The sequence below is a fragment of the Pinus tabuliformis genome, chromosome Q (assembly GCF_031772625.1).
Source record: "Pinus tabuliformis cultivar Carrire ecotype Pingquan chromosome Q, CPIR1, whole genome shotgun sequence".
Lineage (NCBI taxonomy): Eukaryota > Viridiplantae > Streptophyta > Pinopsida > Pinales > Pinaceae > Pinus > Pinus tabuliformis.
In genome coordinates, this window is record NC_142296.1 from 704,617,193 (window position 1) to 704,629,711 (window position 12,519).

The 12,519-nt window shown below is 37.2% G+C and overlaps 1 pseudogene across 1 annotated transcript; it reads left to right on the forward strand.

Moving 5' to 3' along the window:
* The first annotated feature begins 7,861 nt into the window (after positions 1 to 7,861).
* On the forward strand, positions 7,862 to 12,251 carry LOC149221498 (glutamate dehydrogenase 1-like; annotated as a pseudogene). Its single transcript, XR_016248855.1, has 9 exons — positions 7,862 to 8,073; positions 8,889 to 9,002; positions 9,383 to 9,604; positions 9,707 to 9,781; positions 9,882 to 9,998; positions 10,272 to 10,522; positions 10,678 to 10,753; positions 10,867 to 10,953; positions 11,981 to 12,251. The product of XR_016248855.1 is annotated as a glutamate dehydrogenase 1-like (transcript).
* Positions 12,252 to 12,519: the final 268 nt, after the last annotated feature.

A 12,519-nucleotide genomic window follows, 5' to 3' on the forward strand; every position in this document is an offset into this window, starting at 1 on the left:
ATCACAATTACTAAAGAAATGTTGAAGATAACTATGTTGATCATGTTGAAAATGTAGTGAGAAAGTCTCTATTTTGATTTTTTCCTTAATCAAATTGAGAAAACTCAAATTTCCACATCAACAGAAAACTTGGAGGAGTTAACTGAGGTGACATGACACTTGTCACTCAGTTAAAAACACTCAATTCAATTTAATGAGTTGAAGTTCAGTTTACTTGAGTTGATTCCTAAAAAATATGAGTCTAGCTTAGTTAATTCGAGTTAGGGACATGAAGTTCAATTGTGTGCAGTGGGTTCCTAAATTTTAGGAGCCTAGGTTGAGTTAATTTTAGTTGTAGCAATTTAATTCAGTTAAATTGAGTTATGGTCAGTTAAACTAGTTCTAATTGTTAGAGGAACTAGTGGAAGGTCAAGTTGTGGAAGTGGAACTTCAACCACACTCAGTGATCATCTAGATAAGTAATCAATTAGCCTAAATTATCTCATGCATGCATAAAATTCGAGTTACCCACTTGAGATGGAGATTCCAATGAAGTATACTATCAGTTGTAGACTATTCCGAAGTGTACAAGTGGTGCATGCAGTTAGAGGAAGAGCCTAGAAGAATTGTGCAATTTAGATGAGGGAATTTCCAAATTAATAGGGGCATATTTCCTCAAGGAACAATACAAGGAGATAGGAGCTTGAAGGGCTTGAAAAGTGGCTAAGTGTTGGCCAGAGTCAGTTAGTCAAGAATGGGGATAGACTATACACTTGTAGGGTGTGCTCAGGCTTGAGAAAGAATATGTATTTCATCTCTATTCTCTGATTAATGAAATATAGATAGTAAGGGGTTTTAAGCAGTTTCTTTCCCCTAGATAAATATTTGTGCATGTGTGATGTTTCCTTTTGCATGTCTATGATTTGTGTTCTAGATGGTGAATAAACTTCCGTAGATCAATAGAGTAGCTTAAAGCCTTATGATTTAGTATATTTCATGATAAATTTTGAATCTGCACATTAAATTCTACATGGTATCAAATTTGGAATCACTGTGAAACAAAGATTTCAAAGTTGTCATTACAGGAGGTTCGAATTTGAAGATCAGTGTTGCAGGTTTTATTCAGGACTAAGAAGATGGATTTCAATGGACTTGGGCTTGACTATGCCTAGGAAGGCACCTCAAACTTTGTTGCATGGAAGGACCACATGGAGGTAGTATTGGATGACAATTGGCTACTGGAATACATCAAGATAGATGTAGCAAAACCCAAGCATCTGATGCCCAAGATCTTGCTCAGTGGAAGAAAGATGTGGCCAAGTCGAGGAGAATCATATTAGAGGGAGTACGGGATCATATTGTCTTGAATATCCATGGAAAAGAGACTTTGTTCACAAAGTGGAAAGCACTAACTGAATTGTTTGAGAACAATAGTGACCAGAGGAAGCTGGCACTCAAAGACAAGCATCGAAGTATCAAGATGCATAAGAATGACTCAATTCCATAGTATCTAAGAAGGTTTACATAATGCTGTGATGAACTTGGTTGCACTAGCCCTTCTGGGCCTTCTCAAGATCTCACATAGCTATCAAGATTGGGTAAATGGTAGGGATAAACTACCAAGTTGGGAGCACTTATGGTCCGACCTAGTGTAGGAGGAAATAAGGTGGAATACTAGATATGGGACCTCATCCAAATAAGAGGAAGAGGAATTTGCATTAGTTAGTAAGGGAAAGAATGCTAAGGAGAAGAAGTCCCAAGGAGAGGCTAATTCCAACAAAGAGGGAAAGAAGAAAGGCTTGTCCAAAATCAAGTGCTTTCACTGTCATGAATTTGGGCATTATGCCATGAAGTGTCCACACAACAAGGTAAGAAAGAAGGAGCCTACAGTAGCAACAACAAGTGAATCTTTGGCTTCATAGTTTGAGCTTGACTTCACTCCCATCGCATGCATGGCGAGCACCGTGATGGGGATCTTGTGGTATCTCGACAACAGTGCCTCATTCCATATGACAGGGAATAGAGATTTTTTTAGTGATTTGGAGGAGAAGGATCTCCAGATGAACATTGAATTTGGAGACGGCGGAAGGTACAGTGTGACCGATATTGGTACAGTCACCTTTCACAGGGAATCTGGCTACCCTCTCAGGCTCAAGGATGTGATGTTTGTTCCAAGTCTAAACAACAATCTTGTCTTCGTCGTAGTTTTGGAAGACCATGGTTACGATGTAATCTTCAGTAAAGGAAAGGCATTCTTGAGACAAATAGCCACTTGAGGTATAAGATGCATGCAAACCCTTGCAAAGTAAGGCAGGGACTAAAGATATGGTGGTTGAGAGGGAGCATGTTAGACCTCTCAACATGCAACCTTAGAAGAAGCCTTAGGAAGTTGTGGAGAGACCACAAATGTAGAAGCAAATAGAAGGTAAAGTGGATACATCCACTCGAGTAGAGATCTCTAGTAGAGGGAGATTTCGATTCAAGTGGACAAAGGGAGAACATACAACTATACCTGCAGAAGCAAGGTGGAACGATGTAGATCCTTAGTCCAAGAGTTGCATAAATTTGGGCAGGGTCCATAGAGGCATTCTCCTCATAGATCATTACCTTGGTACAGGGGGCCCACAGTATTCAGTAGCAAGAGGATCAATTTCAACCATATACTAAGGAGTGTAGAGGATTTTTGACAACAGAGTAGGAGGCTCAGTAGCAGAGTCAACAATAGCACAATTTTCCTAGTAGACAGTTGTAGACACAATTGATTCAGTTTGTTTTTCTTAGATGCTTCTCAGTTGCAAATGTTGCAATAACAACAACAACAATGAGAGGTGTTGCATGCAGTACATTCCACATGTGCATGATATGGGTGGTTGATAATCCCTTTCTTGTTGAGAGGGAGTGTTGAAAATGCAACAAGAAAGTCTGAATTTTAATTTTTTCCTTAATCAAATTAAGAAAAAATTGAATTTCCACATCAACATACAACTTGGAGGAGTTAACAGAGGTGACATGGAAGTTTTCACTCATTTAAGAACACTCAATTTGAGTTAATGAGTTGAAGTTTAGTTTACTTAAGCTGATTCCTAAAAAATAAGAGTCTAGCTCAGTTAATTCGAGTTACGGACATGAAGTTCAGTTGTGTGCAGTGGGTTCCTAAATTTTTGGATCCTAGGTTGAGTTAATTTTAGTTGTAGTAATTTAATTCAGTTAAATTGAGTTATGGTTAGTTAAACTAATTCTAACTACTGGAGGAACTGGTGGAAGCTCAAGTTGTGGAAGTGGAACTTCAACCACACTCGATGATCATCCAGATAATTGACCAATCAACCTAAATTAGCTCATGCATGCAGAGAATTTGAGTTACAAAGTTGATATGGAGATTCAGGGTAGTGTACTATCAGTTGTAGACTATTCCGAAGTGTACAGGTCGTGCATGCAGTTAGAGGAAGAGCCTAGAAGAATTGTGCAATCCAGATGAAGGAATTTCCTAATTAATAGGGGCAAATTTCCTCAAGGAACAACGCAAGGAAATAAGAGCTTGGAGGGCTTTAAAATTGGCTAAGTGTTGGCCAGAGTCAGTCAATCGGGAAGGGGGATAGACTACATACTTGCAAGGTGTGCTCATGCTTGAGCAAGCATATGTATTTAATCTCTATTCTCTGAGTAGTGAAATATAGATAGTAAGGGGTTTTGAACAGTTTCTTTCCCCTTGATAAATATTTGTGCATGTGTGATTTTTCCTTTTGCATGTCTATGATTTGTGTTATGGATGGTGAATTAACTTCTGTGGATCAATAGAGTAGCTTCAAGTCTTGTGATTTAGTAAATTTCATGAGCAGTTTTGAATCTACACATTAAATTCTACATATCAATGTGTTTCACAATGAAAATGTATAATTAAAATGACAAACAAAGTGCAAGGAATTTATATTAGTTTCCATTATAATACTAATTTATTTTCTCTTAATATATATTTTCAATATATCTAGTAACAATATTGTACAAAATTAGCTTAATCTCTCCTTATGCATATAGAAATATCTTGAAACTAATTATAAAGTGTTAATCTCCAATGGAGATATTCATCTTTGTTGACCTAACAAAGCATTTATCCATAATAGCCTACAACTAAAAGAATTATTCAATGGAGTTTCAACGAGTGTGAGTTTTACCTATAAATACTTTAACAAGATGATGTCTCTTATTCAGACAGAATTTGATATAAATCTTTGCAAGATATCTAAAATATATTATATACAATCCCATTCCCAATATCCTCAAGTGGAGGAGCTTTTGAAAAGTCATTCTTTAGCATTTTGACATTTTCATTTTTGCGATTTGACTTTTGCATTTTTTGAACCCCATATTAGTGCTTTTGGAATTAGATTTTGCACTTTTGAAATTTTATAGAATTTGATGTTACACTTTCAAAACTAGAGTTTGAAGATGGATGCATTTGCAAAATATTCCTTTAGGTGAGGGAATTTTGGGGATGGGTAGTCTTTACATATCTTTCAAAGCTATCACTTAAATTTTTAGCGAATAAGAAACACTATCTTGTCAAAGCATTTATAAGTTGAATTTTTCCTTTTTGACCTGCCTTGAACAATTCTTTCAATAGCAAGTTTTAGAAACAATTTTTTGGTTTGGTATACTATTATAAATATCTCCATATGAATGGACATTAAAATTTTACCGTTCATTTGAAGATATTTGTTGATTTCAACAACTTTTTATTTGTTGATTTCAACCACTTTTCTCCCAAAGAATAGACAAGTGCTATAAAACCATATTTTAAAACTTTTAAATATTCTCCCATGAAAAGGCTATGCATGCGTTGTTTTACTCTTATTCTTTGAATGGGGTGATCAAAAAATTCAAGATGGTAATTTTTATAGTGCTTAATTAGACTCAAACGTTGTGGTCCACCATTACATAGAACAACATAATTCCCTTGAATTAGTTGATACTAACGAACCATGATTTTTGTACCTATGAATAATCAACTCCTTTTATTAGTCCCTGCCATCTGGCATCCGGCAGGGACTATAGTAATCGTTCGTAGCGGACTTGGCATTAGTTTACCGGTTTGTTCTTAGTCCCTGCCACTTTTAAACCAAAGTTCTTACGGTCATATAATTTTACTATTTTAATAAACCAAAGTTCATGCTTTCGCCATCTTATTTGGCCTCAAATCGAGGCATACAGCTCAAAAGTTAGGAAAAAGATCGGAGGAGTACAGGTAATTACAACAAGTTCACTCCTGCATGAAGTAATGCTATGTTTGCACTAGCATTAATTTTCTAGCGTTTAATGTTAGAGATTAATACCACTGCTATAATACAATAGCATATGTACCCTGCTACAGCGTGTATGCTTGCCTCATGTAGCACCGTTACATGTATCCCTGCTACAGCATGTACACCTGCAAGCTCATGCGCCACCGTTACATGTACGCCTGCCACCACATCTATGCTTTTTGTGGGCATGTAACAGGTATTTTGCTTAAAGCGCTGCAATAAAATTCAAATTGCTCCGGTGTCTGGTTTAATTGCTGCAGCGTTTGGTTTCTGCAGTGGTTTACTTGCAGAGGCAACTGCAAATCTATCCAACGCGATTCCCAGATATGGGCAGTGCTCAGAAAGCTATATGAAACTGAAAGGCAGCGATATCCAACGCGATTCCCAGGTATGGGCGGTTCTATGAGCAGAAGGTCGGTAGATGGAATGGTAAATTACAACTTTATTGATATTATATAAATCGTGTTGACAGGGAAACATTTGACCATCACTACAAACAAATTTTTTTCCTGCTTATATTTCATGATAAATTTCAACCTCTTACCAATTTAAGTTTTGTTTTTGGTCATTGCTGGAATCAGATCCCCGACCTGGAATCAGATCCCGACATGTTTGAGGTTGAAAATGGCAATATGAGCATTGCAGAGTACCAGTCACACTTCAGCATACGGGCTTTGATCAAGGTAACAAATGGTAGAAAATAGTAGTGCATAAAACTGAAAACAACTGAAAACAATTGATCATTAGAACAAAACAAAATATGAACAATAATAGAATGAAACAGGATAGGAACAATAACAGAACAAAACGGAGTATGCATAGCAGAATTCATGGAGTCAACAAATTACTCTTTTTATATAGACACACTGTAGAATGCAACAGGGTTGTAGTTCCTTTGCTCTATGTATTTTCTGGTACACTGTGTCAATAATTGTAACACTGTAGTGAGCAGAATGAATAGTCCAATTCAATATACAACAATTCATACAATCCAATCTTCAAAACCTGAGCTTGACAGAACAATGTATGTATAGATTAACCAAAATTCAAGAGTGTAAGCTTGTTCAGAGTTAACTTCAGGGCAGATTTTAATCATAAAATGAATTCTACAGAACTGAAATCAATCCAGAAGCCCTAACCAGAAGTTTGTAACCAAAGTTGCTACAGAAATTACTACAGATCTGGAACTATCCTTTAGCTCCTTCTTTGCTCAGGATCTGCTGACATAGGAGCCACAATTCCCTTCCTTTTCATCACTGTTCTGCCTCACGTCAGCTACAGAGGCCCGAACCTGTGAGGGCTTTTACAACTGCTCGCGTTTCAGGTTTCAATATCCCTGATCACACATGTTAGCCTGATTACAGATGTTACACTAGTTTCAATCTTGTTGCTCGGGTTTCAGGTTTCAATCTCCCTGATCACAGCTGTTAACCTGATGCGACCTTAGGTGGCCTGCTGTAGAGCTTGCATGTGTTATGCTAGGGAGAGAGGTGTTAGGCACATGGCCGTCATGTAGGGCCCACAAGGTGGATAAAAGTTTCGACTTTCATTTTTATTTTTATTGACATCGATTGATTTTCTTATTTTTATTTAAATTTGAAATTTCATGTTGCATTGTCGTTTCTTAGTTGAGAGCTGGTACAGTTGAGAGCTTACCAGGGTTCTGCCCCATTGATTCACTCTTCGCCTCTGTCAACGGATACGACTTAACGACCCTCTTCCGTCGCCCTTACTTGGGAAGTGAAGGAAATTTGCATAGATTTGGATATTTGCAGTGAATGCTCTTTAGTTTTTACGGTTCCCTTCTGTGGGCCATCTTTGGCATGTGGTTATTATCTATGTTAATATGAAAACTATCTGTCTACTCTCATTCCTTTTCGAGAGATCAAGGTAATTGGCACCAAACTTTGGTTCTGGGTCTTTGTTTAGATATGGCATTTTCATCTATAATCTGGTTGGTGGGTGTCCCTAATTCTCTAATTTTCAGTAATGGGTCTTTGTGTTTCGAAGCGGATTAACTATCTGTCCCTTTATGTAACTGCAACTAACTGATTAAATCTCAATCAGGATCACTTGCAAGTTATTAAGATTAGTATGATTTAGATTATGTATGTTCAGCATTTTAATTTTTGAAAAAAATCTGGAATCCCAACCGGTGCCCTCAATGGTTCGACCATGTTTTTTGGGAGATAAGCTGCCTCCTAAAACCGTATTCGCATGTGGTGGCCTTTGCCCGTCCTCATGGGTTGAGTCTTTTTCTGGGTCTAGCATATGCTCTGCGGTGTCATTATCCCCCATTGCTTGTATTTTCAGAAAGTAGCATGGTAACCATTGATCATTTTGAGGTGAATTTTTGTCACTGTAATTCCAAGGTAGATTCATTTTGTCCGATTGATTGACGTAAGGTGCTAACAATTCTAAAAATTGCCACTATCTTCAATACTAAGATGATGTCCACAATTTTGATTAATATAACCTTCCTGAACGTTGATGCAAGTTAAATTAGGTTAGCTTAACATAAAGGTCATGAAAGAAACCCCAAGTCAAATTTATGTTGGGGTAGTGGTAGGATGAATGGTGAGGAAACGGATTGCTCTGTGTAGTTCAACAGTATTGGGGTATAGAGATCTGTTATTTTCCAATTCTGGGGTGAACATAAAGCAGGAAGAGGGTTTGCTAGCCTTTAACAGTGCTGAGAACATTGTTCAGATGTAGTGTATTTAAAACCACCATGTGAAGAAATATGGATGCATTTTAGGGTATACATGAAATTTGAATGCTGCTCAAACCACGGGTTAACTCTATGGCCTGGACTCTGTCTGATATCTTTGGTTTACTCGTCTCTCATAAGATCAAGGGAATTTGCAATTCATCTAAATCCATGGTCTTCATCGGGCATAAAATATTTCTTCTTTAGCTCTGTAGGAGTGGGTTTGATCTGGTAGTTCATGGCTATATGTGCCACTGCCAATTGGTAGTTACAGGACTCCGATTGCTGTATCAGTTGCAGATGCAACATAGCATAAACAATAGTTGAAATGGTTTGGCTGAGGAGCTCAAGCTTAATGTGTTTCCTTTGGTTCATATCTTCTCTAAATATCCCTTTCAGAACGAACTTTTCAACTTTGTAGTTGAATTTGTTATCTATTAGTGTGTGGTCTTAACAAATTATCTTCTCCTTTCTCATAATAGGGAACCACTGTGATCTGAGCTTCCATAGAAATTTAGATCTTAGTTCTGTATTGTGGGTACATTTGTTGTGGTTGAGGTCCATATACAGTAGTCCATGTAAGTGTTGCAACTCATCGATTGAACTTCTGATCCCTCAGTGTGATAAGTACAATCATAAGCTATACTTGCTGGGATGCTACACCCTTCTTTTGTTAACACATAGAATCTGTCATTTCTTTCATTAACTGAAGAGATTTGTATTATGTGAATTGCATTCTCCATCTCTCTGTTTTTTATTGCTTGAAATTCTGGACTCTACATCTCCTATCAAGGAATTTTTTGTTGTTTCATCTTAGCTCATTTTCTTGCTTTTGGCATTTTGAGGGTTTTTAAAGGGATTATTTTGACTGATTTTATCATTTGTAAACTGGACCTCAGGTTGAGTGCACCATTCCTAAAGATGATGGAACTTTAGCCTCATATGTAGGCTTTAGGGTGCAACATGACAATGCATAGGGACCCATGAAGGGAGGGATACGCTACCATCCAGAGGTGAGTTTATGATCGCTGATATGTAGTAACTGCTAACGATTGGCAATATCTGCATGCAAGATCTTTTATGTCCTATTAAGGCAACTACACCTATGGTTGAGTTACTTGATGTTACATCTATCTCTAGTTTGATGTTTTGGAAACATATATGGCTGTGTGTGCACTGAAATTGCTATAATGGAAACCTAATATGGCTTTCTTCTTGTTTAATATCGAGCAATATGGGAAGTATAAAGCACAAGGAAAATTATGAATCTTACTTCCTTTTTAAGTTAGCAGTACTTTGAGCTATTAACATAACCCTTTTTGCAATTCATCCAGTTTGCAACAATCATTTCAGAGAATGCTATAAATAATCTATTTATCGTTGGGGTATGCAGGTTGACCCAGATGAGGTAAATGCCTTAGCACAACTAATGACATGGAAGACTGCTGTAGCTAACATACCATATGGGGGAGCAAAGGGTGGTATTGGTTGCGACCCACGGAGTTTAAGTTTCAGTGAGTTAGAAAGGCTTACTCGTGTCTTTACTCAGAAGATCCATGATTTGATTGGAGTCCACATAGATGTTCCAGCACCTGACATGGGAACTAATTCACAGGTCTTTTCCATGATTCCTATTCAAAGAGTTAGATTTATTAGCTCCGAGATTTAATACATATTTCTTCAATATCCACTATGCTTACATGGTTGATGTGAACAGACAATGGCCTGGATATTAGACGAGTATTCAAAATTCCACGGATACTCACCTGCAATTGTTACTGGAAAACCTGTTGTAAGTATATAAATCTTTATTCCAAAAGACCTCACCAACCTCTTGAGTGTATAATTTACATAGCTTTTTGATGTTAGAAAGATTCTTTTGTGATGGATAGGGTCTAGGTGGATCCCTTGGCAGGGATGCTGCAACTGGTAGAGGTGTTATGTTTGCAACAGAAGCTTTATTAGCTGAGTATGGTAAAAGCATCTTAGGTCAACGTTTTGTAATCCAGGTAGATTGTTTTTCTCTTCAGCCTTTACTGTGAATGTAAGTCTAGCCGCATAAAAAAAACACCATCTTGCTTGCCTTTCTTTGAATTTACTAGTTGCACTAATTGCATCAAAGAAACTCATTACCATGCTTTTGCTTTACTCAAAGGATATCTATGGACACTAAATGAAATGAAATTGGCTGCATAAATATGGCAATAACATCAATTCGAGGGGATTGGAACCATTACAGACTGAAATACATTCTTGAACCAAAACCTCTCTGACCTTTTCAGGGTTTTGGAAATGTCGGTTCCTGGGCAGCTGAACTTATCCATGAAAAGGGTGGAAAGATTGTAGCAGTTAGTGACATTTCAGGAGCTATAAAGAACAGCAATAGCCTTGACATTCCAGCTTTAATGAAGCACACAAAGACTAATGGTGTTGTTAAAGGATTTGAAGCAGCAGATTCAATTGATCCCAAAACTCTCTTGCTTGAAGACTGTGACGTGCTCATCCCTGCTGCTTTAGGTGGTGTTCTGAACAGGTCAGTATCCATCCAATTTAAGTTTCACAAGACCATCTGGCATTTGGAAGTTGACAGGGATTTGAAAGTACTTTTTAATTCAATTGACAAAACACTGCTCCTAAAGTTGGAGATGCTAATTTAGTAATTTGATTGCTACTGCGTACTGGTCACAGGGAGAATGCTAGTGAAGTAAAGGCCAAATTTATTATAGAGGCAGCCAATCATCCCACAGATCCAGAAGCTGACGAGGTGAATTAGACAATCAGTTGAAGTTGTAGAGGTTTTGGAGTAATTTGACTTCTCTCAGGCTTCTTAAAATTCAGCTCTATTATGTAATATTGGATGCATGACATGCATTTCAGATTCTATACAAGAAGGGTGTTGTAGTACTACCGGACATATATGCAAATTCTGGTGGTGTGACTGTTAGCTATTTTGAGTGGGTTCAGGTATGTATCCTTGAGAAAACTCTTTTTTTGGACTTGATTATACAAACTTCAGTCACAATGTTTTTTCATCTACATATGGTTGACTTGCCAGTTTGCTTGTGTTTATAATTTATTTGTCTGTTATTTGATGATTCTGCTATTGAGGTTGGTGAATTGATGCTTTACAAGATAGGAATAGACTTGTATTTGCTGCCTGAATTATTTTTCAGATCTCTAACAGTGATGTAGGTTGAGTTGGGTACATTGATGTTATACTGAATTGAATACTGACGGTCCATCAAATTTCATGCAATACTGTCTTATATGAATTGATAGACTTGCCAGTTTGCTTTTTTTTCCCCAAGAAAAACATCACAGTTTTTATTCAAAAAGAAAAAGATCAAGTTTCTCATGTGTTTATAGCATGATACAAAAGAAAGTAATTCATGACTGCACTTTGGAAATGCTGTGCACTGTCTATCTCCTTTTATATTCTTTAGAAAACAAAATATATAAAATAGAACAGGAAACAGCTAAAAGAACTGTCGCCCTACCGTCTAACAATAAGCTTCCCACAGTGTCCAAAATGACCAGCAGAAATACATGCTTCTTGCCAGTTTTGTTGTGTTGATTTGTCCATTATTTGATGATTCTATTACTGAGTTTGGTGAGTTGATGCTTTACTAGATTGAAGTAGACCTGTTTTTGTTGCCTGACTTATTTCTTCATTTCCTGAACTGTGATATATGTTGGGTTGGGTAAATTGACGATTTAAAAGATTGTAGAGCTGAGTACTGACCATTATATTCTTGCAATTCTACCACATATAAATGTGAAGGATTTATATCAGTGATCTTGAAAATTACAGAGTTCATTAATACCCCTGTATCTATGCCTTTTATTATGTGACAAGGATTTTGGTGATGGGTTTTCAGTGCTACCTTTCAGTAAAAAGTTGGTATAGTCATGCTCTGAGTTAGGTGGTTGAATTTTGGGCGAGTTTTTTAATTTTAGTTCCTCTTTCTAATTCTATCGCTTTTTCTTGCAGAACATCCAAGGTTTTATGTGGGATGAGCAGAAGGTTAATACCGAGCTGAAAAACTATATCACAAGCGCTTTTCAACATCTCAAGGAAATGTCCTTCCTCTGTAATGAACACAAAGGTGCTGAGATCGAAGCTATACATGGCAATGGCACACAAAGACGAAGGCAAGCTCCTAAAGCTGCTTCTGAGAAGGGCAGGGCAAATCAATGTCGAATCAAGTATTCTATGATCACTGGATAACAGATCACTACTCTGTGACCTTAAATGTTAACTTCATGCAGGGACTCGCTGCCTCGCAGCTTCCCTTGTTTAAAATATGATAAGTTGATAAAAAACCTTTTGAAGATAAACAAAACATCTCATGTATATTTTTAATGAAAATTTTGAACAAGTTGTGCTTGTGTTGTTTTGGTGAAACTCCTTATGTTGTAATTAGTGAATTTCGTATCGACATACTCCTAAGGGTCACGACTAAGGCTTCAGCAATGCTTTGGGAGATTTTATGTGTGTTGGACAAACCAAACACAAAGTTTATATTTGGT